Here is a 27,036-nt window from a genome sequence, read left to right as displayed (position 1 = left end):
CCGAAACGCGGCCACTCCGCTCCGCTTCGCTTCGCGGCTGCGCTTATCTTGTAACCCCTGAATTCCATTTCTGTACATTTTAAGAAGCAATCTACAGCCTTGCCAATGGAGTAATTTTGCAGTACACCCCCATATTTATAGAAATCAAGATGGCTCCTCTAATAATCTAAAAATTAGGAAACAAATAAGTATCCTCTCAAGAAGTTTAGAGTAGAATTATGGAAAATGTTCAGGGAGCTCAAAAAAAGAAAAAGCATCGATAAACTTGACTGGAGCAAAATTAAGCATCAAGAAGTTTTGTCAACTGAAATTTTCACACTGAACTAACAGATCAGAAAAACTGAGCTTACTGGGACCCTTATTCCTAGCCTGAGGAGTGCTGGGAGGCTTGACAGGCCCCAGCCGTCCTTGTCTTTTTCCCCTGACTCCAGGCCTTCCCTGGGTGCCAGCTCAGATGGCCAGAAGTGGGTTCAGGTGGACTCTTAGTGGTCCTCAGGGTCCCCCCTCCCTCCATACTCCAGGGGGGAGGTGCATGGGGAGGAGGGCAGGCAGACATCTGGCTTCCGGTTTCCTCTTTGATTCTGGAGACCAGCTCTTGCCAGGTATGAGGTTTGGGGAGGCCCCATACCAGAACCTTTCTCCCTAGCCTGGGGAGTGCTGGGAGGCTTGGCAGGCCCCCAGCCGTCCTTGTCTTTTCCCCCTGACTCCAGGCCTTCCCTGGGTGCCAGCTCAGATGGCCAGAAGTGGGTTCAGGTGGACTCTTAGTGGTCCTCAGGTTCCCCCCTCCCTCCGTACTCCAGGGGGGAGGTGCATGGGGAGGAGGGCGGGCAGACATCTGGCTTCCGATTTCGTCCTTGATTCTGGAGACCAGCTCTTGCCAGGTATAGGGTTTTTCTCCCCTGGACTTCAGTCTTTCCCTGGACACCGGTCTAGGTGGACTCTATAGGGGTCAACAGGCTTTCCCCCTATCTCTCCCTACACTAATGGGAATGCACTCTGGGAGGAGGGCAGGCTGTTCTAGCATTGGTTTATATTGGGACAGTCAGTGGAAATTGTTTCTCTTTTTTTTTCATATTGATATTATTGTGTGCATATATTCTATATATCCATAATATCCATCTTGTATTGGGACCTTGTACTGCCCTACAAAGCTCATTTCTAATATTTTACTGCCTCAGTCCCAACCCTTACTTCCCCCCATCCTCCCATGTAGGTGAAGCTAATGACATGAAGCTCACCACATAGAATGATAAGTGCAGTTAGAGAAATAACTACACTGAAAACTATCATAACAATGTGAATGAATGAGGGAAAAAGAAAGCCTTTCTTGAGTACAGGTGTGGCTGGGGTGGGGAGTAGGTAGATCTGGGAAATTGGTGATGGGAATCCTGCACTGGTGAAGGGGGGTGTTCTTTACATGACTGTAATCATACAAGTACAATTATATTTGTAATCACAGTGTTTAAATAAAGATAATTAAAAAAAGAATTGGGAGGCCTTATCTTTTCTTTTTTTGATATTATATATATACATACACACACACACACACACACACACACACACACACACACACACACACACACATATATATAAAATCCTTCACCAGTGCAACATTCCCATGACCAATATCCCAAGTGTCCTTCCTCCCCACCCCACAACAGCCTGTACTCTAGACAGGATTTCTACTTCCCTCATTCAGTCAGATTTTGTTATGATAGTTCTCAGTGTAATTATTTCTGTGACTGCACTAAACGATCCCTGTGGTGAGCTTCATGTCGGGAGCTGGGCCCTCCAGTCCTCATCTATTTTGTCTCTGAGAATCATTACACAAATGTTTTTCATTTTTCTCAAAACCCATAAATAAATGAGATCATTATGTGTTTATCTCTCTCGCTCTGACTTATTTCACTCAGCATAATAGAGTCCATATACATCCATGTATAGGAAAATTTCATGACTTCATCTCTTCTGATGGCTGCATAATATTCCATTGTGTATATGTATCATAGTTTCTTTAACCATTCATCTATTGAGGGGCATCTAGGCTGTTTCCAGAGTCTGGCTATTGTAAATAACACTGCTATGAATATAGATGTGAGAAAGGGATTTTTGTATTGTGTTCCTAGGATATATCCCGAGGAGTGGTAGAACTGGATCATATGGGAGCTCAATTTCCAGCTTTTGGAGAAATCTCCATATCGCTTTCCACAAAGGTTGGACCAGACGGCATTCCCACCAGCAGTGAATAAGAGTTCCTTTCTCTCCACATCCCAGCCAGCACTGCTTGTTCACTTGTCCTCACTTTGACTGTACAATGTGGAAACTCCACAAGCAACAGAAGGGAATTCACAGGAATGCATTTAATATGCAGTGAGTTTTCCCCTTGGAAACTTGTGTGAGTTCTTAAGAAAAGAGCTTCCTAAATAAAAGTAGAAGAGTAGGAGGACATGGCATTTTTCTCCTGGTAGATGTTCATATACTGGCTGGGTGAACAGCTGAGATTCTTCTCTTTTTTAGTTTCCTATCTGTCCTGTTAGTGTTCTCAGATACAGAAAAAGCCAGGAGTCTCTCTAACATCTTTCACTTTGGTGGCATGGTCTTTCATCCCTGACTGCTTCTGTCACCTAACAGTTTGGTCTACAAAACAATCTTGGCTTCCTTCCATGCCTTCTACTCATATTTTTTTTAAAAGGCCACCATGGCCAGTACCCAATACCCAGTTGGAAAGCTCCTGGATTCATCAGCAGCCATGGAGGGTGGAGATGGCACTGTGCCAGAGGACACACGGGCATGGCACTAACCCAGCTTTGTCACTGCCTTACTAAATAGGCTTAGACATGTCATTTTCCAACTTGGGCCAAGACTGGGCCTCAATTTCAATTTTCAAACAGCAGCTTAGACCAGGTGATTTCTGAAATTTTTGGTGTTCTGACATTTCTATGGTTCTAACTTGATGGGCCCAGGCCTAAGAAAGAGTCTTGGAAAGAAATTCCCATTACTATGAGTCTAAGAATCAGGCTGCCACCAAAGCAAGGCCAGTTGTGAAGAAGTCCTCAAGGTCTGGAACCCTCTTACCTTCTCTAGAGATGATCAAGTGACTTAATCCCTCTTACCTCTTCAAGAGATGATTAGAAGAAAAGAAAATGTTTTGCATGGACAGGGCCTTTTTCCATCAGACAATAACAGTCTGAAAGGGTTAGGAACCAGAAACTTCCAGCACAAGCAGTTCTTCTTTAGAAGACTGCTAAGGGTATGAGGGAGTGAGGTGTGCCCTGTCTAATCTTGAGTTCTCTGGAAGTGTGTTCACAGATCAGGCTCTGATATGAAATCAGGTCCTATCATGACATTTGTGGAGAACCAAGTGAGCTGTGTAGAAGTGAAGGTCATAGAGGTTTCAGGCAATGGGAGAATGAGCAGTTGATGTAAGTCAGAATTTTTATGTTGAAAAAGAGACATAAAAGAAATATAGGAAAAGAAAAAAAATAAATATAGAAGTGGAGCCAGAGAGATAGCATGGAGGGAAAGCGCTTGCCTTGCATGCAGAAGGATGGTGGTTCGAATCCTGGCAACACATATGGTCCCCTGAGCCTGCCAGGAGTGATTTCTGAGCATAGAGCCAGGAGTAACCCCTGAGTGCTGCCGGGTGTGACCCCAAAACAACAAAAACAATAACAACAAAAAGAAATATAGAAGCTAAGGAAGTTGCTGCTGAGGTCTGCAGAAAGCCCATCTCCGTGCAGTGAAAAACAGGTATAAAGGGAGGACCAAAGGGTAGACGGGGGGGGGGGGGGGGAAGGAGGGAGGGGCATTTTTATTGTATTTTGGCAGAGAGATATTATGCTCTTGGCTGCTAGAGTGGCCAGACTGCAATGAAGAATAGGTAAGACTTTTCACTAAACACAGGGATATGAGCACACAGGAGAGTTCTCTCTTTAGCAAAGACCTTACACTCAGGGACAATGAACATAACATATATTATCTGCAGCTGTATGAACTCATTTTCACTGAGTACCGAATCATCCCTGACTTGGTAGCTTAAAATAATAGTCATCCATTTCAATTACAGATCTGTGGGCTGGTTAGGCAGTTCTGTTAGATGTGGGCCAGGTTAGAGGAGTTCTCTTGGGTTCTGGTGCATTTGAGATCAGCTGGTGACTCAGCTAGCAGTTGAGTGGTTAAGGATGGCCTCCCTCACATGTCTGGCAGCTAACAAGCTGTTAGTAAGAATTATGAGGTGGCTAGGCCACATGCCTCTCATCAACCCAAAGACTGGCATGAGTTTGTTTATGTGGCAGCAGATTTTTGAGAGAGAGGAAGTTGCAAAGCCCCTTGCTGTTTAGACTTAGGATTTGTTTGCTCTTATTTGGAATGCCTTCCTTTGATCTATTTTACAAGGCCAATTGTTTCAATTGCCTGGGCAGGGGTATGTGGAGAGGAGCGTTCTGGTGGCAGAGTGTCCCTATACAAAACCATGCTAAGTCCTGGAGAAATCAGGACAGCTTTGTGGCAAATGTAAACTCTTATGGCAACTGCAAATTCAATAAATAGAAAACATGACTAGCCATTTTACCCAGGAAGATAAAAAAAAATGAGTACTAAGCACATGAAAAGTTAATCAATATCCTTAATCATGAGAGATGTGCAACTTAATCTACAATGAGCTATCACTTTCCACTTATTAGGATAAATATTTTCAAAAAGCACAAAATAACAAGTATTGGAGAGGCTGTGAAAAAGTGGAATTGTGTTTTGCTGAAATGTTGCCCTTTGGTTGTATTCACTGTGAAAAATGGTAGAAAAAATCCACTCCAAATTAAGCATAAGTCTATGATATAACCCAGCAATTAGTTCTGGACATGCATCCCAAGGAATAGAACGATTTGAAATGATATCTGTACATATTCAAAGCTGCATTATTCAAAGTAGCCCAAAGGTAAAAGCAACCCAAGTGTCCAATATATAATTAAGTTTAAATTAATAATACAGAAGTAGGTATAGCAGAATATTATTCAGTCTTAAAACAGAAATAAAATCTGGGGCCGGAGCAATGGTGCAGCAGTAGGGTGTTTTTTTTTTTTTGTTGTTTGTTTTTTTTTTTGTTTTTTTTTTGGGCCACACCCGGTGACGCTCAGGGGTTACTCCTGGCTATGTGCTCAGAAGTTGCTCCTGGCTTGGGGGACCATATGGGACGCCGGGGGATCGAACTGTGGTCCGTCCAAGGCTAGCGCAGGCAAGGCAGGCACCTTACCTCTTGCGCCACCGCCCGGCCCCAGCAGTAGGGTGTTTGCCTTGCACGAGGCTGACCTAGGCCCGACCGCAGTTCAATCCCCGTGTCCCATATGGTCCTCAAAGCCAGGAGCAATATCTGAGTGCATAGCTAGGAGTAACCCCTGAGCATTACAGGGTGTGGCTCAAAAACAACAACAACAATAACGGCAACAAAAAGAAAATCTGACACGTACTTCAACCTGGATAAACTTGGAAGACATGTTAAGTAAAATAACCGAATCAAAAAAGAATAAATATTTTGTGTTTTTACTTAGGTGAGGTATCTTAAGCAGCCCAATTCACGGAGAAAGAAAATATAATGGTACGACTTGCTCTTCAAGTATATGTTTTCCCTTGAACACTTAATTTCTCTTGCTTGTCTCTGTTTTTCTACTGCCGGTATTCTGTCTGGAACATGTTTCTTCTCTTTCTCTCCTATAACATATTTCAATGTAGATTTTAATTAAAAAAAAACTACTTTGTAAAAAAAATTGATGGCTTACAGCATCCAGAGGAGGAGAAAATATGGAGTTAGTGCTTAATGCATATAAATTTTTAATTAAGAAAAAATGAAAAATTGCAGAAATAGATGATGATGGTTGTACAATAATGTGAAAATACTTAATGCCACAGACTTACAAATTTTTAAACTAGCAAAATTATGTTAGGGAATCTCTTGCCACTGTGAAAATCAGTATATAAAATCCCTATTTAGGGGCCGGAGAGATAACACAGTGTAGGGCATTTGTCTTGCACACAGCCGATCCAGGGTGGATGATTGTTCAAATCCCAGCATCCCATATGGTCCACCGTGCCTACCAGGAGCAATTTCTGAGCACAGAGCCAGGAGTAACCTCTGAGCACCACTGGGTGTGACCCAAAAACATAAACAAAAAACAAACAAAAAAAAAAGAATTTCTATTTAAATGATGTCTGGTGTATAGAAGGGTTCCCACACATGTAGTCAGCAAACTACAAGACCCACATTATCTTATGTTGGGAAATGATATTGGTCTGCCCACCCAAGTGGAAGGAAAAAAGGAGGTCCTTCTTAATGCAGTGACAGTCCTTCTAAAAGCTACAGAAGGTATTGTCTTTTGTTCTAGGGAAGAGTACCTAGGTTGCTCTATGAAATTGTACTTTCCAAATGATCTTACTGTTATTTCCAAATAAACCCATTTTATCAGGGAATAAGTTGTTGCTTTTTTTTTTTTTTTTGAGGTCAACAATAATTAAAAAAAGAGAACCAAAAGGGAGTTAGGTGCCCCTATTCATGAGAAAGAACAAATATTTGCAGCCATTTATGCCATCTGCTATAGGGGTGAACTGGAATTTAATTAAATAAGGCCAAGCTGTTGCAGCAGCTCATAGTTTTTGAGGAAGTGTGCTTGAAGTAGTAAGCAGAATCCAAATATTGACTATTTTTATACTCTTTCCTTTGGGAGCTAATTGCAGCTTATAGCTATTCATTTGGGAATAAAAGAAGGCACATGTTAATGAGTGAATACCATGATGAAGACATGTGGTAGAACTTTAGAGCTGGCCAGAAAGGTAAAATTAAATAAAAATAGTTCAGCCTTAAAGAAATCACTAACAGGTAGGAATGAAACTATGCTATTTCCCCATTTCCTGTTTCCTCTCTGCCCTTGGCAAACCACTGCACAGATCCATAAATAGTCAATAAAGAAATTTATGAGAGTTTAGGAGACAGAGAATAGTATAGAGATTAAACTAGTACTTGCCTTGCATGTGGCTGGCCCCAGTTTGATCTCCAGTATCACAAGTCTCCCAGAGTACTGCCAAGAGTGATCCTTGAGCACAGAGCTAGGAGTAAGGCCTAAATACAACTGGGTGTGAAAAGAAAAGGAAAGGAAAAGAAGAAAAGGAAAGAAGAAAAAAGTCTGAGGGCCAGTGGTATAGCAATAGCAGGGTGCATGTCTGACAAGTATGAGGATCTGAGCTTGATACCCAATAGAACAAAAAAAGAAGGGACAGAAGAAAAAGAGAAAGAAGGGGAAGAAGAAAGGAAAGGAGAAGGAAGAAAGAAAGGAAGGGAAGAGGAAGAGAGTAAGGGAAGGAAACTGATTTATTGACCATGTCCTCTACTCCCTCTCTGATTAGAGTTCATGGTAATTTGTGTTTATGGAAACTCCCAGCATGTGCCTGACTCTCTGGCCCAGCTGTGGAGGAGCAGACAATGGGGGAGGAGTGATAAAGACATCAGTGGAAGTTAAGTGGCCAGGCCAGGTATAGGCAAAGAAAAGCCAACAGAAGACTCGATGCAATGACATGAGAAAGAAACACACTTCCAGATTGCTATGGTTGATGGGGACTTTAATAGTAACTATCTACTCTTTCCACCAGAGAATGTGGTATAGGAATCTTAGAACGCTTGAATGACTTGTTGAGGGCCACCTGCTTTGGTAAGCTTTAAGTGCAGCTTTCTTGGGGCAGCATCTTTCCATTTCTGAGTAAATGCTCCATCTTTTTCATCCAATGGCTTCCAAGAGAGGAAAGTGAGGCACCTATTCCCATTTTCCTCAGTTCTGATATTCTGTAGGGGAAAACACCTCTAGCAAACATACTTGAACATTCCTTTGTCCTGGTTAGGCTGGCACAAAGGATTTATCTGTTCTCTTATTGGCTACTTAATTAAGGGATTCTACTGTATTCCCCTGTACTGTATTCCTTCACTTGCCTTTATGGGAAAATTTCTTTTCCAGGAAAAACAGAAATTTCTGTGCAGATCAGATCTTTCCTTTCAGTTCAGTAGCTAGATTTAGCCTGCTCTGGGTGTATTGCTTGACTGCTAAGGTCAATAGTGGGTGAGTACCATTCACTTCAAGGAGATTATCATGATAGGGGACTAGTAAAGCTGAATGTCATAGCACTCTTCTTGCTTTTATGGAGAAAAAAATTTCTTGGAAGAACCCCAGTAGAGAAGCATCTGCTGAATTGATTTATTGATTCACTTGCCTTTTCCAGCTGGGAAAACTTCAATAAGAGGGAAAAGCTAGTCACAAGCCCACAGAGGCCTGCATCATCCAATACTTGTTGTGATCCTCTGGACATTCTGTGCTGCAAATATCTATCTTAGTCAAAAGGTGAAGTAGTGATACCTTGTTGAAAATTTGCTCATATCAATAAAAGACAATTTCTGGACAAATTAGAGTAATTTTTTAAGGGGGAGTCACACCCGGCAGTGCTCAGGGGTTATACCTGGCTCTACGCTCAGAAATCGCTCCTGGTAGGCTCAGGAGACCATATGGGATGCTGGGATTCGAACCACTATCCTTCTGCATGCAAGGCAAACACCTTACCTTCATGCTATTTCTCCGGCCTAGAGTAATCTTTTTTTTTTTTTTGGGCCACACCCAGCGGTGCTCAGGGGTTCCTTCTGGCTATCTGCTCAGAAATAGCTCCTGGCAGGGGGACCATATGGGACACCGGGATTTGAACCAGCCACCTTGGGTTCTGGATTGGCTCCTTGCAAGGCAAACACCGCTGTGCTATCTCTTCGGCCCCCTAGAGTAATCTTTTAAGGAGAGAAAGGTACAATATAATCCCCAAAGGAGTTCACAGACTATTTGCCAGGAAACAAGGCTCAACTCAAAGGAAAAAGTACAAGATAAGGGTTTAGAAGCACTAAGTTCTTAAGTCTGACATCTAATTAGTAATGAATGAATCTATAAATGCCAGCTTGATTACTCCTGCCCTTTCCCCCAAGACTTACCTGCCAGATCAATGTCAAGAAAGCTATCTTGAGAGAGCAGAGCAGGCCTGGTGTGGAGGGGAAAGCTGGGTGATGAGACACATGGGGTGAGAATTAGAGGATAAAAAACAGAACCTAAACAGGAGAAGTCTAGAGGGACAAGACATTATATTAGTTAGGACACATTTTACTTACTTGGGTTTGAGACCATAAGTTACTGCTTTAAACAATGGAGAAGGGTTTTTCTCAACTAAATTTACTGCTGATAAAATGGTCCTGTTCGGTGATGTCATAGGTAGCACAGACTACTTTTCTCCTATCACTCCATCTCTCATTTGCGCAGTTTAATTTGATTGACTCTACATTCACATTCCAAAGGAAAGGAAAAAGTAGCTCTTACTACTTCCACTTACATTTTATTGGCTGGAACTTGGTTACATGGCTATGGTTTGTAAAGGATGTGGGAGGGGCTAGTCTTTATTTGAGTGACCTTGTGCTCTGCAAATAAAAAACATTTTTTAACCTACTATTGCTATGGGAACATCCCAAGAGCCATTTCTGACCTTCTCAAACCCAGGACCCCTTATGTGGTCTATCACTTGAATAACATCCCTGCCAATGTCCACAACTATGAAAAAATAAAAACAGATAGAATTGAAGGACACCAAGCAGTTGGACACAGCATAAACTTGAGGGAAGCCAGGCAAAATAGTGTCCAGGAAGGCAAATAAACATACCACACACAACATTTGTGAATCCTGCCAGAAATGTGGGAAAGGTGAAGAACAGATTCCCATTGGGAACTGAAAAGACAGAAAAAGAAGGGGAAAATTTTCAAGAGAAGGACTGAGGAAGTCTTCGTGTGTATATGTACATATACAAATATACATGTATATATTTCAAGAGAAGGACTGAAGAAGTCTTTGTGTGTATATGTATATATAATGTGTATATATGTATATATACATATATATGTATTTGAATCCAAAGTTGGGCATTCCAATGTGTGAGGAGAATGGTAAAAATGAAGCTGCATGGCGTCCCAAACAGAAGCCACTGAAGGTATTTGACAGGGGATGACTGGGGTATATACCTCCTCTGGCATCTCATGGGTCAATGGAACCATGTTTGGGTGCCAAGATGGCAAAGGAAAAGACAGGCACAGGTTACAGGGTTTGTAGCCAGAGTTTGTCCTTCCTCCCAAATAGTTAGACCTCAATGATTTTATATTATTTATATAAGTATCTAAGTTTTTTTTTTTTTGGCTTTTGGTTTTTGGGTCACATCTGGCAGCGCTCAGAGGTTACTCCTGGCTCTATGCTCAGAAATCGCTCCTGACAGGCTCGGGGGACCATATGGGATGCTGGGATTTGAACCGCCATCCTTCTACATGCAAGGCAAATGCCCTACCGCTATGCCATCTCTCTGGCCCCATATCTAAGTTCTTAAGTCTGACATCTAATTAGCAATTTTTGTAGTCAGAGAGCAAAATGAATCTATAAATGCCAAATAGATGACAGCCGATATAAAACTTAGTTTTATATATCAAAGGTCCTCTTTTCTTCTATATTCTAAGATAACTAAGAGATTTGCTTTCTTTCATATTTACTTGAGGTAAAGTGGTTCCATCCTCTAATGTCCCATGGACACATGGTTTCTGCTTTCCTGAGCTCTGTCACAGATGCTTGATATCAGACCTTAATCTGATGCTCTAGTTCCCAGTTGGCATCTCTGTGGGGATACGAATGAGGAGCCAAGCCAGCATCGTTCTGCATCTATAATAGAGCAGAAGAGTCATAAAACCCAGGAGGTTCTGCGGGACTGTTCTGCAGTAAATACATGCTATAAAAATAAACCTACCCTGTTATTCCATAATAATGAGCAATACCCTAGGGTTGCCAGCCTTGGAAACACTCAAAGTCTCTGGGCACATGGCCAAAGAATGCCATAGACCCACCCACAGCAGCAGACTCATAGACACACACACTTTCACTTACAGTTGTCTTCGTCTCACTACATACTCATACTTTTCTTTGGGTTTTCATTACCTTTGAGTTAAGGATAATATCAACACTATATACCAACACAGGAGTTGGGAAGCTTGACTGCACCTAATATATCAAAAGGTCTGAAGAGTTTGCATAAATTCTAGATTTAATTGGAACTCGGGGTGTGGAATCAGTATTGAAATGCTAATGGTGAGGACAGAGAGATAGTACAGTAGGTAAGGTACTTGCATGTGGTTGACCTAGTTTAGATTTCTGAGTAACCCCATATGGTCTGTTGATCTTGTTAGGAGTTTATCCCTAGCTCAGATCTAGGAGTAAGCCCTAAGCACAGCTGGGTGTGACTCCCAGCCCCTCAAAAGAATTTGTGGCCAGGGATAAGAAGAGACCTATGGAGAGACAGTGGTGGTGGGACACTGACCTTTTGGTGGTGTGTAAAGCAATGAGATTGCATTCCAAAAACATTAAAATTAATGATAACACTATTGTAAATCATATGCCCAAATTTTAAAAAATGTGACAAACCAGGTACATTACAAGCCAGCAAGCAAGTCTCCTTGAGAATGATTTTTCTCTTGTTACAGAGCTATCACTTAATTTGGAAATACAAAAAAAGTGAGCACTGAAGTCAAAGAACCTATGGACTGTGCTCCAGCCAGTTCCTGCTTCCTCCTCAGGACCCATGCATTACAGGTGCTTCACATTTGCTGACTAAAATGCCTGAGTAAAGAAATGATTGAATAGATGTCTGCTTTATGTCCTCTTCTGCTGTTTCTCCTCCTATAGAATATGTGATGGCATGAAAAGCAATAGTGTTGGTTTTATTTGGCTGGTTTCCTAAAGCACACAAGAGTTTCTTGATGTCAGAGGCAAGAATGTAATACTGAAGTCGAAGGTTATCAACCACACCCCACACCCCAAAAGCCAATTCATTATGTTTTCCTTTTTCTGTGACATTGGATCTATATCTCTTCCAAACTCTGCTGTTCTTTGGAGCCAGAGAGATCACTCAATTAGCTGAGCTCAGGCTCTGCTTGTCTATGTTCTATCCCAGGCATGTCCTCTTGAGCACTGCAGGGAACCACCCCCAAGGATAACACCCCCAACCCCAGCACCGTCGGGTTTTGAGTCCCCAAACTCAAACCAACTAAACTAACAACAAACCCCAAAGTGTGCCATAATTGAAAGGACTCTCCTAATCCACACCTGGACATGTTTTTCATGAACACATGAGTAATCAAGGCTATAGGTAAGTTTCTGGGCCTAGTTATTTTCACCCCTGCCTTCCCTGTCCCATCACTGGTTTGTAATGTGAGAGGAACAGAAGAAGCAGAGCCCAGATGGCAGAAAATGGCTGAGGGAGGACTTTGAAGATTAGAAATCATGTGGCCTTCTCTATTTAAGACTAGAAATGAGAGGTCACGGGGGCAAATCCTGCTGAGTGTTTCAAGAGCTGTAGGAGAGGAAGGACCTGGGTTCTGGCCTCTTGACTCCTCCGCCAATGCTCTCTCCAAGGCATCCAGCTGTTCCCTCTGCCTGCAAAGGCAGCTCCTCTCAAGCCTCCTGCCCAGGGCCAAGTGCCAAGAGTTTCTAATGCTTCTGACAGCACAGGAATTAGGTGTACTTGCTTTGCCTTATGTACAGAAGCATAAAAAAGATCAAAGCATTTACAGTTTGATGATGTTCCCAAATGCAAGTTCAAATTGCTGAGTTAAACAGCCAGCAATTTTTTTTTTAAGAGGACTTTCCGGAGTAATTACTACGATGGAATTAGACCATGTTTGCCTTTGGCTCCTCTCATCCCTCCCACTGCCTGTGAAGAGGAGGAGGGGAGAACACACAAAGAAAATCTTAAGAGACTATTGCCAATTACGGATATTTTACCTGCCTGATGTTGTTTTGCTTTGCACATTAATTAAATCAAGACCAGGTGCCTTGCGGAGAGGCTAGCTGCTGGCTATCGAAAAAGATTAATAGATCCCAGCAAATAGGAAGGGAAAAAGCTCTCGAGTTTTATGGGTCATTGATGCTGCTTCTCTCAGCAGAAATAAAGATTGAGAGAGAAGCAACTTGCTCTTAAGTGGCCTATTTCATTAGGCAGCCTTGAGAGCAGCACCGTGCTGACCATCTCTGGAGCCCTCTTCGAACAGGCAGGCCCCTCTGCCAACAATTCTGGTCAAATTATTAGAATGAAAAAAAAAATCAGAATTCTCATCTCTTACCTCTGGAGGCTCTCAAGGATTGCTCAGGGGATCTAGGGAGCACTTCCACTCATTAGCTCTTTGTCAACCTGGCTACACTGTGATGCGTAAGGAAGGGCCTGAGAACTTGAGGCCACATATGGTACCTAGAAACCTCTAGAGCTATAACCATTGAGGCTCAAGGGATGCTTCTGCATTACCAGGGATCAAAGTGGGGTCAAGTATATGTCTTGCAAGTGTTTTAACACCTGTTCTATCTCCCTGTCTCCCAAATATGTATTTTTTAACATAGAATATGACAAAATTTTTATTATATTTGGGTCATTGAGCTCCTTAAGTTAAATTTAACATATAATCATTGGTGTTTATACATATACCAGGCTGGAGCGATAGCACAGTGGTAAGGTGTCTTGCATGTGGCCAACACTGGACGGACCTCAGTTTGATTCCTGGCATCCTGTATGGTCCCCTGAGTGATCACCAGGGGCGATTTCTGAGTGCAGAAATCTGGCTCTGAGTGCAGAGCCAGAGGTAACCCCTTAGTGCTGTCAGGTGTGGCCCAAAAAACAAAAACAAAAAAATATATACATACAGAACGTTTTTTCTTTTTAATATAGTCATTTAGAAAGCTACAAATTTCTCTAATTGTACTTCTTCGTTTCTTTACTTAATCCGTTTCCATTCTTCTTTAAAGTCAAGTCACAAATTTTCATTTGTTTTGTTTTTGTTTTTGTTTTTGTTTTTTATATGACACACCCAGCAGTGATCGGGGCTTATTCCCAACAGTGTGCAGGGGATTATATATGGTGCCTGAGATCAAACCTGCATTGACTGTTGGGTAAAGCAAATACCTTACATACTTTACTATCTTTCTAGTCTTAATTTATGTATATTCATTCTTTTTTATTAATATATTTAAAACCATGATTAAAAACATGTTAGTAGTTGGGTTTCAGTTATAAAAAGGACACCCCCTTCTTCAATAATGTAATATTCCCACCACCATTCTCTAACTGAACTCACCATTCTTTGTGGTAAGCTTCATACCATGGGCTGAACCTTCCAGCCCTCATATCTATTGTCTCTGTGTATTATTACCATATTGTCTTTTATTTTTCTTAAATCCTATAGATGAGTGAGACTATTCTGTGTCTTTCTCTCTCCTTCTGACTTATTTCACTTAGCATAATAGGTTCCATATCCATCCATGTATAGGAAAATTTCATGACCTCAATTTTCCTAAAGTCTACATAGTATTCCATTGTGTATATGTACCACAGTTTCTTTAGCCACTCATATGTTGTCGGGCATCTGGGTTGTTTCCAGATTCTGGCTATTGTAAATAGTGTTGTAATGAATATAGGCATGCAGAAGACATTTTTGTATTGTGTTTTTGTTTTCCTAGGGTATATCTCTAGTAGTGGTATGTCTGGATCATATGGGAACTCAATTTCTAACTTTTTGGAGAATCTCCATATTGTTTTCCAGAAAGGCTGGAATAGACAGCATTCTCACCAGCAGAGAATGAGAGTTTCTTTGTCCCCACATTCTGCCAGCACTGATTGTTCTTATTCCTTGTGATGTGTTCCAGTCTCTATGGCATGAGATGGTACCTTATTGTTGTTTTGATTTGCATCTCCCTGGTGATTAGTGATGTGGAACATATTTTCATGTGCCTTTTGGCCATTAGTATTTTTTCTTTGAAGAAGTATTTGTTTATTTCTTCTCCCATTTTTTGATGGGGTTAGATGATTTTTTTCTTGTTAACTTCTGTCAATACCTTGTATATCTTAGATATTAGCCCCTTATCTGATGGGTATTGGGGGAATAGTTTCTCCCAAACTGTGGGTGACCTTTGTATTCTAGTCACTATTTCCTTTGAAGTGCAGAAGCTTCTCAGTTTAACTGAAATCCCATTTGTTTATCTCTGCTTCCACTTTTTTGGACAGTGATGTTTCCTCCTTGAAGATGCCTTTAGTCTCAATGCCACGGTGTGTTTAACCTACATGCTCTTCTATATATCTTATGGTTTTGATTTCCAGATCTTTAATTCATTTGAATTTGACCCTTGTGCATGGTGTTAGATGGAGGTCCGAGTTTGCTTTTTTGCATGTGGCTGACCATTGTCCCAACACCACTTATTGAAGAGACTTGCTACATTTTGCATTTCTTGCCCCTTTATCAAAGATTAATTGATTGTATGTCTGGGTAACATTTTCTGAATACTCAAGTATTTCACTAATCTAAGGGTCTGTCTTTATTCCAATACTATGCTGTTTTAATTGCTTAGCAGTACAATTTATAGTTGGGGAAGGTGATGCCTCCAGTCTTCTTTTTCTTTAGGATTGCTTTAGCTATTTGTGGGCATTTATTGTTCTAAGTGAATTTCAGGAGTGTTTGATCCACTTCTTTAAAGAATATCATGGGTATCCTTAGAAGAATTGCATTAAATCTGTACAATGCTTTGCCATTTTAATGATATTAATCCTCCCAATCCATGAACAAGAGTATGTGTCTCCATTTCCTTGTGTCCTCTTTTATTTCTTGAAGTAGTGTTTTGTAGTTTTCTTTATAGAGGTCCTTCAACTCTTTGATTAAGTTGACTGCAAGATATTTGAGTTTGTGTGGCACTAATGTGAATGGAGATTTTTTTAATGTTTATTTCTTTTCTATCATTAGTAGTGTATAAGAAGGCCATTGATTTTTGTGTGCTAATTTTGTGGCCTGCCACTTTGCTACATAAATCTATTGTTTCTAGAAGCTTTTTGGTAGAGTCATTGGGTTTTTCTAAATATAGTATCATGTAATCTGCAAACAATGAGAGCTTGACTTCTTCCTTTCCTATCTGGATGCCCTTGATATCTTTTTCTTGGCTAATTGCTATGGCAAGGACTTCCAGTACTATGTTAAATAGGAGTAATGAAAAGGGGCAGCTTTGTCTTGTACCAGATTTTAGAGGAAAGGCTGTTAGTTTATTCTATCATTCCATTAAGAATAGTATTTGCAATTGGCTTTTGGTAGATGGCCCTGACTATATTGAGAAAAGTTCCTTCCATTTTCATCTTACCAAAATTTTTCATCATGAATGAGTCTTGGATCTTGTCAAATGCTTTCTCCACATTTATTGATATGATCTTATGGTTTTTATTTTTCCAGTAGTTGATATGTTGTATTATATTGATTGTTTTATGTATATTAAACCATCCTTGAATTCCTGAAATTAAACCTACTTGGTCATGGTGTATGATCATCTTGATGAGGCATTGGATTCTATTTGCCAGGATTTTGTTGAGAATCTTTGCATATGTGTTCATTAGGGATATTGGTCTTTAGTTTTCTATTTTGGCAGCATCTCTGTCTGTTTTTGGTATCAGGGTGATATTAGCCTCATTAAAACTATTTGAAGTGTTTCTGTTTCTTCAATTTTATGAAAGAGCCCAAAAAGGATTGATAGTAGTGCCTCTTGAAAGGTTTGAAAGAATTCATTAGTGAATCTATCTGGGCTTGGGCTTTCATTTTTGGGAAGGCTTTTGATTACCAATTTAATTTCCTCAATAGTGATGGGTCTGTTTAAATATGCTAGATCATCCTGATTCAACTATAGAAGATTATAAGAGTCCAAGAATTTATCCATTTCTTCCAGGTTCTCATGTTTTATGGCATATAATTTCTCAAAGTAGTCTCTGATTACCTCTTAAATCTCTGTATTATCTGTAGTGATCTCTCCTTTTACATTTCTAGGCAGTTTATTAAGTTTCTCTCTCTCTCCTTGTGAGTTTTGCTAGTGGTTTATCAATGTTGTTTTCTATTTTTAAAGAACCAATGTTTGCTTTTATTGATCTTTTGGATTGTTTTTGAATTTTCACTTCATTGGTTTCTGCTCTTAGCTTTGTTATTTCCTCTGCCTTCCTATTTTTGGTTCATTTTGTTGATCATTCTCTAATTTTATAATCTGTGTCATTAAATTATTTATGTAGGCCCCTTCTTCCTTCTTGACATGTACTTGCAAAACTATAAATTTTTCCCTCAGTACTGCTTTTGCTGTGTCCCACACATTCTGATTATTTGTGCCTTAATTTGCATTCGTTTTCAGGAATCTTTTGATTTCCTCTTTAATTCCATCTCTGACTCACTGGTTATTCAGCAGTTAGTTGCTTAATTTTCAGGTGTTAAAATTTTTCTTCTGAGTTCCTTTGTAGTTCACTTCCAATTTCGGTGCCTTGTGATCTGAGAATGTAGTCTGTACAATTTCTATCCTCTTAACTTTATGGAGGTATGTTTTATGGCCAGCGTGTAATCTAACCTGGAGAATGACCCATGTGCATTGAAGAAAAATGTGTATTAGTTTTCTGGTGATGGAGTGCCATATACATACATATATATGTATATGTAAACCATATATATGTATATATATACTAGGCCATTTTCTTCCATTTATCTTTTCAGAGCTAGTATATTCTTGTTGGTTTCAGCCTGGTTGACCTATCAAAGGCTGACAGGGCAGTGTTGAGGTCTCCCACTATTATTGTGTTGCTAACAATGTCTTCTTTAAGATTTGTCAACAACTGTATTAAATATTTTGTTGGTTCCTCATTGGGTGCCTATATGTTTAGGAATGTGATTATTTTCTGATGTACATAACCCTTGATTATTATTAAATATCCATCTTTGTCCCTAATAACTTTTCTTTTCTTTTTTGTTTTTTTTTGTTTGTTTGTTTGTTTTGTTTTTGGGTCACACCCAGCAGTGCCCAGAGGTTACTCCTGGCTCTATGTTCAGAAATCGCTCCTGGCAGGCTCAGGGGACCATATGGGATGCTGGGATTTGAACCACCGTCCTTCTACATTTAAGGCAAATGCCTTACCACTGTTCTATCTCTCCAGCCCCATACATGCTCTTTTTTTTTCTTTTTTCTTTTTTTTTTTGGTTTTTGGGTCACACCCGGCAACGCTCAGGGGTTACTCCTGGCTCCATGCTCAGAAATCGCCCCTGGCAGGCACAGGAGACCATATGGGATGCCAGGATTTGAACCACTGTCCTTCTGCATGAAAGGCAAACACCTTACCTCCATGCTATGTCTCCGGCCCCGACCCTAATAAATTTTCTAAGTCATAAGTTTGTGTTATCTGATATTAATATGGCCACTCCATCTTTTGCAAGGAAGTTCTTTTCTTGGATGATTTCCTTCAACCTTTGATTTTGAGTCTATGTTTTTTCTGACTATTCAGATGTGTTTTTTGTTAGGCAGTAGAATGTTGGATTCATCTTTTTGATCCATTTTGCCATTCTGTGTCTCAACTGGTGTATTTATTCCATTTACGTTGAGAGAGATTATTGTTATGAGATTTAATATCATTTTTGTGTAGAAGTTTGGTGTGTCTTAGACCTTTCAGTTTTTCTATTAAGGCTGGTTTTGAGTCTGTAAAGTTTCTGAGCTGTTATTTGTCTGTTATTTGTATACTTTCTTCAAACCTTAAAGTGAGTCTGGCTGTATTCTAGGCGAAGTATTCATTTTGTTGAGTTTTTTCACTATATCCCACCACTGCCTTCTGGCCTTGAGAGTTTCTTTTGACAGGTCTGCTGTCTTAAAGATGCTCCTTTGAATGTAATTTCCCTTTTTGATCTTGTTTTCAGTATTCTATCCCTATCTGTGGGGTTCAATATTGTGACTAGGATGTATTTTGGGGTGCTCTTTTTCAGATCTCTTTCAGCTGGTACTCTTTGGGCATGCAGGATTTGGTTGCATGCACTCTTAAGCTCTGGAATTTTCTCTCTATTAATTTCCTTGATTGTTGATTCTTCCTGGGAATTTTCTCCCTGGGACTCCAATGATTCTTGTGTTGTTTCTGTTGAGTTTATCGAAGACTTCTATTTTGACCTCTTCACATTCTCTGAGGATTTTTTCCAATGTCTGATTATTTGTTTTAAGGTTCTTTTACATTCTCTTTTGTTGTATGAAATTCTTATGCACCTCATCTTCCAGCTCACCAATTTGGTTCTCAGCTGCTTTTACTCTGTTGAGGAAGCTTTCATTTTGCCTACCATGTTTTCCAGTCCTATTATTTCAGTTTGGAGTTCTGATTTCTGTTTTCATTTCCTCTTGATTCTTATTTGTAGTCTGTTCAGCTCGATCTATGCTGTCTTTGATTTCTATGAACATCATCCATATTTCTTCTCTAAACTCCTTATCTGAGAGATTACTAGGTCGTTGACACTTTTTGGATCATCAGAGCTGCCATCTTCATTCTCTATGCATGGTGTTTGCCAGCATTATTTCCCCATTGTCACGCCTATACGGTGATGTTTTCTGCATCTTCTGCTAGGGTTCATTGACTAGGAGATGTGCACGGCTGCAGAGTGAAGCTGAGTAGCCAGTCCCCTCTGGCTCCACCCTTCTTGGGTGATGCCAACTTACTTCCGATCACATAGCTTCTGCAGATGCTTCTGGTGGGATTGGTCCCAAAAGCTGCTGCTGATGGTCAGGTAGCAGCTGCTTAAAATGGTGTTCTGTAGTCCCTAATATGTATTCTAAAGGAAATTGGTCAGGAACTTGTGGTTCATGAGACCAAAACCTACTAGCAGGACTGGGGCAGCAATGGGAGAGTCAGAATGTAATTAATGTGATTTATTTGCATATAAGCTTCCGCCTTTCTGTTCTCTCTGTGATGATTCAGTCACCTTCCACACTCCTGAAGGAGGAGTAGCAGAAACAGATTTCAAATGAACCATGAGTCCCTCAGAACACAGATCTGCTCCTAAAGGCCCTTCTCCCTGGCCCTATTAGTACTTTGGTGTAAAGTCCAGAATGACATCCCTATCCCAATCTAACCCCAGCCTGGGGTGCCTGGTCCCATTGACGAGACCAGGATTTCTGCTTGGAGGAAAATGTGTCCATACTGAGGCCAGAAGGGGCAAGGTTGGGCTGAGAAAAACAGAAGTCACTGCTAGTCAGAGCTGACACTGGTCATAGGTAGTTGCCCTGTCGATGAGTGATGTTATGTGATTAACCAGACTCCTGTTGTCTCCCTATTGACTGAATTTCTCCTAGCATTTTCTTTGGGCTCCTCAGGTCTAGGGTCAGGTTGGTTTTGCAGGTAGCCTGAGCCAGATAGTCTGATCCTAGCTGCAGCGTCAGCACCACATCACACCCAGCTCTCAGTCAGATTTAGCTAAGTTCCTTGTTCACCTCTAGGAGCTGTGCTGTATGTAGCAATCCCTGTATGAGGCTGTTTGTCTTCTTTTTAATGACTTTCCTTAAACACGGTGGTTTATACTATTGCTCATAATACAATTGTTTCTGGTATTCCATGTTCCAACACCAAGCACACACCAGCGTAACGTTCGCCCCCACTATTGTCCTCAGCTTCCTACTCACCCCCAAGATTTCCCCCTTTGCAGGCATGAAATAATTTACTTTATATTGCTTGTTACAATTAAGTGGTAGTGGAATTATTGAAAAAGCTTCAGCAAAAGAAAATCTGTGATAATTGCTATATCTGATGACAATGAGACTTTAAGTCATTGTCTGAAGGTTTACAAAGCCATGTGTTGTTAGGTGATCTTTCTGTGTTTTGTTTGTTAACCTTAGGTGGCTTCCATGCTACTTTGACATATAGGCTGGTTTGTTCTTACTGGGGTATTAGTAATGAAAATTGTAGAGGTGTTGTATGGCTGAGTATGCAGCCACAGACTCTAGGAATTTCAGGATCTATTGCTGACATGTCTGTGAGATGTGTCTGTGGTTGTTAGAACTATTCAAAATATGGTAGAGGGGGTAAGGGAAGCTGTCTGCCCTCAATCCAAGAAGACCCCTGTATTCTCAACCCCAAAAACAGTATGCCTGGAATTTAGGTCAATTAGTTATCTCTGTAAAGCAGTAAGGCAGTAAAGTTGGATCATTGGCATTGTAGCAACTATGAGTTGTAGGTGCAGCTGCTGAGGCTTTGTCAGGGCAGGGACTTGACCCCCACCCCCTTCCAAAAATGCCCAGTTTTCAGCTGTGAGAGTGGTGTAACCATAATTTTTTGTAACTTGGTTTTCAGCTCTTTCAAGAATAAAATGATCCTATAAAGCCAGCCAATGATTGACATGGCAGCAACTGCAGGACTAAGACCGTGTGTCTTTTGATGATGTGGCCACAGACACCCCCATTGGTGAGAGAAGACCAAAGGCAGTGTGAGCAGTCTCCAAGAAGAGGATCATGTATTTTCTTTGACTTTCAAGGCACATCTGCATTGAAAGAGAAAACCCAGCAGTGACAGGGAGACACAGTTACCTGTCAGTCTTTCCCCTGCCTTGCCCCTACCATTTCACCATGACTTATTGGAATCAGTGGAATGGGTTTATCCTTTCTCCTTCTCACTCATGGAATCTTCCAGGGATGCTATTCTTGATCTTGGAGCCTTTTGAAAATCCACTCTCCTCAGCACATGACTGCCATCACTTGGGGTGGCCTCACACAAACCTGATTTGACAGTGAAGGCTGAGTAGAGGCAGGTGGGTGGCCAACTGCAACAACTAAGATACTTTCTGTACCTTGAGCAGGGAGCCCTAAGAGCCACAAGTCTTACGGAAGACAAATATTCTCACTCTGGAAATATTCCAAAACAGCATTCTCTCCACTGTGCACATTTAATGCTAAGACTTGGTGTTTTCCATAGCACCCCAATACAGGATTAGACTCTTTCCAGCTCTCCACTCAGCCCCTCTTAGTGTTGGGGGAGGCGGCAGAAGGGACATGCTGTTATTCCATTCTTTTTTTTTTTTTTTTTTGGTTTTTGGGTCACACCCGGTGTTGCTCAGGGGTTACTCCTGGCTGTCTGCTCAGAAATAGCTCCTGGCAGGCACGGGGAACCATATAGGACACTGGGATTCAAACCAACCACCTTTGGTCCTGGATTGGCTGCTTGCAAGGCAAACGCCGCTGTGCTATCTCTCTGGGCCCTGTTATTCCATTCTTATAGTTGTTCGAGGAGATAGAGAGAAAAGTGAGGGCTACAGGGGCTTTCGGACGAGTGAAGATGCTGGTCCTGAGGGACAGCAGGCGAGAAACAAGGGCTCTGAAGTGAGTTTTGAGAGGCTGTTAATGTACTTAACTTATTAGGCTCCTTAAACCTCTGAGCAAGTCTGGAATAGTTTATGAAGAAAATTGATGTCTTTGACTCAGCAATAAAAACTGAAGCAGAATACACACCCAATTTCTTTTCAAACTGGGCGTCTTGTCCACACTGCCTGCATGAACATAGATTTGTCTCTCTTGGTACCACCACCCCCACCCTATATTTGCCCTGCACTGCATTCTGCAAAATGTGCCTGCTCTCTCCATCCACCCTATCATTCTGCTCTTCCATCCATGGCCAAGAAGGGCTGCATGCCAGCCTACAGGGCCACTTCTAGAGCTATACAAACCCCAGTAAGCCTGAGAGCTTCCAGGAGCCAGTCCTGCCCTCCACAGGAGATTATGAGCCATATGGTGAGTCAGCAACCCAGATGGGCCTGAAGCCCAAGCCTCTTGGCTAGGCTACTCTTAACTGGGGCATTCCCCATCTTCTGTTCCTCCTTTTCTAGATCCAAGGCACACATTTGCCAGAGTGCCATGTGCATGTTCTTCCTGCCTCTCTCCCCCTGGGAAGCCCTCCTACCTTGCCCTTCATATTGGTCATATTTATAAGCATAGGAGCCTACAGCATGAGAATTATATCATTTTTGCTGGAAGGTTAAGTGTGTGGGCTAAGTGTGTACCTCTTCTTCTTGGCTATGACCCCTTGAATCTAGAAGACAGAGAAGAGAAGCTGCTAAGGCTCACCCACAGGCCTTGGTGCCTACACACGGTGTGAGTCAGAGCTACTGTACGGTGTGCTGAGTCACCACTAGGAATCACTAAGATAATAAAGGCCTATTTTTAAAAGGTTTGCTCATGTACCCAGGCTTTATAAGATGCTTGATAGTTCATGCCAAAAATAAGTATCAGTTTAGGGTCTCCAGTGCCTTAAAAGGCAGCTCTTCTGACCAGAAACCTGGATACATGTCCAGTCTGACCCTGGCTAGAGTGGGGGGAGGGATGACTTCAGTGAGTAGGGCACCCCCAGTTACCACAGCGGCATGTCATGGACTCTGCCTTTGCTTTTCGATGGGAGCAACTTCAGGAGAAGCACTAGCAACAACTTCGAAGAATAGAAATTGCATCTTTGTGCCAACTCCTCACTGAGTCACTGAATGTCGTTCCCATTCATGAGAAGGGAACAAGAGCAAGCAAAAGAGAGAGAGGCAGACAGACAGAGACAGAGTGACAGAGCAACAGAGATAAAAAGAGGAGAAAGAGAAAGAAGAGAGAAATAGGACATCAGAGGAACTGTATTAATTTCCCAACATTCTGGTAATCCAAGAATTTTCAGGCTCCATGAATAAGGAGCCGTGCCTCTTCTGGGTGTGAGGACTATTCCCTTCATCTCCTTCTAGTCATTCCATGAGCCTTAAATAGTCTCAGCTCATAGGCCAAAGAGCTATAAAACTCCTTAGCCTTTTCAACTCTGCAGCAATGAGCAAACCAAGACTAGAAACAGGATTGGTATATAGTAAAGACACAGAGCCAAGTGCCAGATTCCCTATCAGGGTGAACCCTGTGAAGAGGAAGATGGTTAAGACACAGCTTCTGCCCACAAAGAGTCTTAAATATGCGGGGGAAGCAGAGAGCAATGAGACAGTCTGGAATGTAATTAGATCCATTAAAGTAGAGAAGAAATGTCCTTGGGAGAGTGAGATGCAAGGTCATTCCTGCACCTGGACTTAGGAAAGGGATCATGGAGAAGAGAATTAGAGCAGGCTTTCAAGAGACAGGGCTGGAGTAGAACTCTAAAGGGGCAAAGTGGGCAAGGGCTGTGCAGGTGAACTCAGCTAAGAAGGTGGTGCCTGAAGAAGGCAGGCAGCTAAGCAGACTGGAAGACTAGCTAATGGAAGACCTGGACAAGGAATTTGAATTTATTATTATCCTTTATAATCAGAGCCCCCAGGCTCCAAATGGAAAATCTTGTGAGATGCGGGTCTGGAAGCAAACACTGACACGAAAAATAATCCACAAAGTAAAAAAAGTACAAGAATGGGTTCAGGAAATCTACCACTCAAACAACGAATCCCACCACACAAGCCTTCTGCTCCTAAGAAGGAAAGCAGCTTAGTGGAGGAAGCCCGAAGAATAAGAACTTGCCTTCCTCAGACCCCTACTTTTATTGACAAGAACCAGGTCACACCCTAGAGTGGGAGAGGAATACCAAGTAGAGAGTAATCTAATATCCCATCACCAGATCACACCCTACGGCAGAGTATGAATATTGATTAGGGTGGCCCCAGTAATCCAACAATCCCTATCATCTAAAAGCATTAGGTGGCCATGTGCCAAGCATTTTACAAAGCGATGTTAATCACATAATACAGTGCCTGCACTTTCTAAGAGCTCAGAGTTTCAGAGAGAATGAAAGTACAAAAGACCGTTAAAGGCATATATTAACACATACATGAACCAGAAATTATTCAGCACACCAGTATTTTACTGCCAGGAATAACTATATTTAATGGACAAGTGAGGGAAGAAGGTAGCTGGGACCAAATTCCTGGAAGATCCCCTTCTTTCCTTACATCCTTCCATACTCCCCAGGGCTCAAAAGGTCCAGAAAGGCTGAGGCATCAGGCTTAGTATGAACCACTTGGCTTAGTGTGGCTTTGTCTTCCAGTTGTCTGACTTCTGAGTCTTTTTCTTGATCCTACCACTACTCTCTTTCATTAATCCAGTTCTCTGCATCCTGTTTGGTGCTCTTAACACTCAGAAGACACAAAAGGAGGCTAGGAATCAGAGTCCTAGAGTTGGGGTGCATATTATCTACTGCTCAGATAAAGAAAGTAGGAATTGAAATTCAACCTCCTTTCATCAAGTCCAAAAACCCTGGGGACTGTGTCCACTGGGAGGATGGGTGTCCTTTCCTAGTCCACAGACATAACATCTTATGTACTGGGGCTTTCATTGGAATATATTCACACAGCTTCTCTAGTCCTACCTTCTTAAATGGAGGTTGCAATCCCATGTGGGTCACTGAATGTGGTGGTAGTGGCTTCATTCCAGACTGTCTCGTTGCTCTCTGCTTCCCCCGCATATTTAAGACTCTTTGCGGGCAGAAGATGTGTCTTAACCATCTTCCTCTTCACAGGGCTCACCCTGATAGGGAATCTGGCACTTGGCTCTGTGTCTTTACTATATCCCAATTTGTTTTTAAATAAAGCACAAGGCTTATTGTCAGTAAATATGTAACCTGCCTGCCTATTTTATATATCTAGGGTTGCATACAAAATTCCAGGATAAAAAGGGTTGCAAGTGAAAAGTGCATGTGAGAAGCCTTGCTCTAGCTAAAGCTTCCCAGAGTTACTCTTCACGCCACCTCATGGAAACCAGAAAATCCTTCAGCCTGATGCTCTGGGCCGGGTGCCAGCATGGCTCACCTGACTCTCCACCATGCAGCTCTGCACACTGGCCCTGGGTCATTTCACACTCCATTAGGCAGGAGAGCTAAAAAAGAAGCAGGATAAAAGCCTTTACTCAAATGTATCCACAACACTAACAAAGAATCCCCATGTATGCTCCAAGCACCTCTGTGACAGGTCTTGTCCTCAATCCAGTCTGCAGGCATCTAACCATCATAGTGCCCTGAGTTCATCTCAGCACTCAACATTTCAGCACTGTATGGGAGTAAAAGTTTCTCAGAGCCCCCAAAGTTTCTCAGACATCGCTCCACCTCCAAAACACACACCCCAGCCTCACCCTCTGATCACTTTAAATGACTTTGAGTACACCAGGCCCCAGACAACCCTTTTCAAAGCCTGTGTTCACTGCTTGTGTTCACCATCTCCTGTCTGCTTTGCTTGTGTTCGCCTTCTCCTGGTCTGCTCTGCCTGTGTTCATCTTCTCTGCCTATTCACCTGCAATTGGACTCCTATAACTTCCATTGTGAATTTTGACCCTTTACCTTCTTGTTATGCAAATTTGCAGATGAGAAGAAAAGAAAAAGAAAAATACAAGATGGCGGCCCTTCACCAAATTCTTCTTCCTTAATCCACCAACTACTTGTCCATCCCTGTATTGAGAACTTAACTGTGTAAAACTCTTAAAACTGCCCCTCACAAGGCTGGAGCAATAGCAAAGCAGTAGGGAATTTGCCTTGCACGAGGCTGACCCAGGACAGACCTGGGTTCGATTCCCAGCGTCCCCTGAGCCAGGTGTGATTTCTGAGTGGATAGCCAGGAGTAATCCCTGAGTGTCACCGGGTGTGGCCCAAAAACAAAACAAAACAAACAAACAAAAAAAAACCAAAACCCTAAAACCTGCTCCTCACACCCTGTCTGTTATTCATGTGAAGTATCATTTGTCCTGATGCTATTTCTTTGCCTGACCCCATAGGTGGGCTTCCTCGAGACAGGCTGATGAGAGTTACTGGGACCAGATTGAGCTGAAGCTTCAGTTTCTGACTCCCCTCTTCATAGCTTCCCATCCCTTTGATCCAGCAACTCCAGGCATCTCATAGTAAGTATCTGGCAGGGATTCCAGGAACAGTCATCAGGCTGGGCACTGCTGTGCCACACCAGCCTTGAAACCCTGCCTTTGTTCCCTTGAGTCCTTGCTACGGCAGTCAGGGTCTCTTTTGAGAGGACAAGATAGAGACAGAAGGAAGTGATGCCCTTTTCACTGAAGTCCCTACATCCTCAACTACCCACCTACCCTCCGAATGAATATGAATTTTTAGGGAGTAGAGAACTTCTCTAATTTAACTGAATCCTGAACTGCAAAAGCTGCAAAATGTGAGGCTGC

The 27,036-nt window shown here is 41.8% G+C and overlaps 1 protein-coding gene across 1 annotated transcript in view; it reads left to right on the top strand.

Moving 5' to 3' along the window:
* DLG1 (discs large MAGUK scaffold protein 1) overlaps positions 1-27,036 on the top strand; it is a 653,463-nt gene that overhangs the window by 329,758 nt on the left and 296,669 nt on the right. The window lies entirely within an intron of this gene.

The sequence above is a fragment of the Suncus etruscus genome, chromosome 6 (assembly GCF_024139225.1).
Source record: "Suncus etruscus isolate mSunEtr1 chromosome 6, mSunEtr1.pri.cur, whole genome shotgun sequence".
NCBI lineage: Eukaryota > Metazoa > Chordata > Mammalia > Eulipotyphla > Soricidae > Suncus > Suncus etruscus.
The sequence above is the reverse complement of the archived record's forward strand: the minus strand, read 5'-3'. Positions and strand labels throughout refer to the sequence as shown.